Genomic DNA, 1,978 nt, shown 5'->3' with positions numbered 1-1,978 from the left:
GAAAGCCTTTTTCGAGTTCAGAACTCAATTTTCGTACCGAATTCCGCTGACTTCAGAAGAGTACCGTAGCTTCCAGTATAGAGTCTGCACCCGATGCTGAGAAAAATCAAAGCTGATTAATGCGATTTACGCGGCGACGTATGCGTTATCACTAGAGTCCGCCTGTCGTTTGCGTCTCCTGTGCTCAGCTACAGCCGCTAGACGACTGTCTGTCGTCTTCATTCTCCGCTTGTCGCTTGTCTGCGCAGTGGCATCCCTACTGCTCTGAAAGATCTGATCCCCAGCAAGCCGCTGCCCCTCCCTTCTAAGCTTCCGTATATGAGCCTGCCGTGCTCGGGAGGCTTCTGCACGACACACGAAAGGGCACAATCCATCATTGGTTCCCTTGCCAGTCGGTGGCGGTTTAAACCGGCATCATTCAAGGGGCACTACGGATGTGCGAATACTGTGAAGTTTCGCATAGAGAATCGAATATCCCATTAACCTCTTATTCGAGTAGTCGAAAGAATCAAAGAGTGCATGTTTAAAAGGATTCGTAACAAATATATTACGTTCCTCACCTTCGAATTTCTTTTCGACAATTGGCACGAGGTTTGAATAAGACCCATCGTATTTTTCTTCGACGCCTGTTCCAAAATCGAGGCCCACACCGGCACCGCGTACAATCCTGCCGCGGTCAGTACGCGCGGGACGAAGGGCTCAGCGCCGCGACGCGGTCCGTCCGTGCTGCGGCGTTTATAAAGCTCACACACAGAAGATTGGTCGGCGTGGAAGGCACTGCCACTAGAACTATCAGGCGGCAGGGCTCAGCCAAGCTCGGTAAACCCTGCCTTGGTGCCCATTCTTTGAGGCCACGGCTCATACTAGCTGTCACTCGACCCGAGGTGTGGCTCTAGTTTATTCTCTTTCTTTCTCAATATCAAACGGTAATTATGCTATACGTATAGCATCATGGTCATAGAGCTAGTATACTGAGTTCATGTTTCGACCCCTTAGCGGAAATTAGTGTTGCGTCTTTTAACCGCTATAGCTTTAACTCCATACGTTATCACAGCGAAAACCACAGCACCGCCACTTACACTCCGTGTTTCGCGCGACTCCTCGTTTTGTACGAATATTCGCTACTTGCGCGAATGTTCGATTTGTATTCGATTCCGTCACTACTCGATTCGGTCTTTCGCTACGCTATTCATATTCGATTCATTCTGAAAAATGGCTGTTTGCGTACACCTACCGGACACAAAGCCAACAAATTCAGGGACGGGAGGCGAATTCTCAGCATAGGTCCGACCGCTTCAAAGCCTCAAGGGAAACCGGAGGAGCCGGCCCCGCCGCTTGCATGTTACAGAGCCTGTGTGTGTCCTGCCACCTTGCCCATGTGTGCGAAAAAAAGACGTCTAAGAATGACACCGAAAAAAATGACAATGACGAAGAATGCCTCCGCAAAACATGAAGTTGATGAAGCATTTCTCATTGATCATATTTATAAGTTCACGCTTGGCGCTAATATTGCCGCGAATCTTCGCAGTGTTTGTTCATTCTTCAAATCTGCCGTAACGCCGCTTTATCGCTTTGTTTGCGACGCAAGTCGCGAATAGATTAATCTCGATTGATCACCGCCTGGCAGGCAGGCCTGATTCTACGTTGTTCCGGAATGTTCCAGTAACTTTGCACGCTTTATCTAGAAAGTTCGCTCTCAGCTTTAAATTGAGCACGGCTGACCGCGGCGGGCATTCTGTTTGACGACCGCCAAGCACGTGTGTTGCTACGCCGCCGCCGAGTGATTCAGTCCATTGTGGGCGCAAGTCAGCCCCAAATAAAGTTTTGTTTAGACGCCATCTTCGCTGTCGTTCTGCTCCTCGGATTGCAGTCAACACTTCGTGACATCTGGTGGAGGTGCTGGGTAGCCAAGTCGTGACGCCAGCCCTCAGCGCTTCGCACCCGAGGACGAGCCAGCAGCTCATCGAGCCAGCCGTCG

Source organism: Amblyomma americanum, chromosome 10 (genome assembly GCF_052857255.1).
Source record: "Amblyomma americanum isolate KBUSLIRL-KWMA chromosome 10, ASM5285725v1, whole genome shotgun sequence".
In the NCBI taxonomy this organism is placed as follows: Eukaryota; Metazoa; Arthropoda; class Arachnida; order Ixodida; family Ixodidae; genus Amblyomma; species Amblyomma americanum.
Note: the sequence above shows the minus strand (reverse complement) of the source record.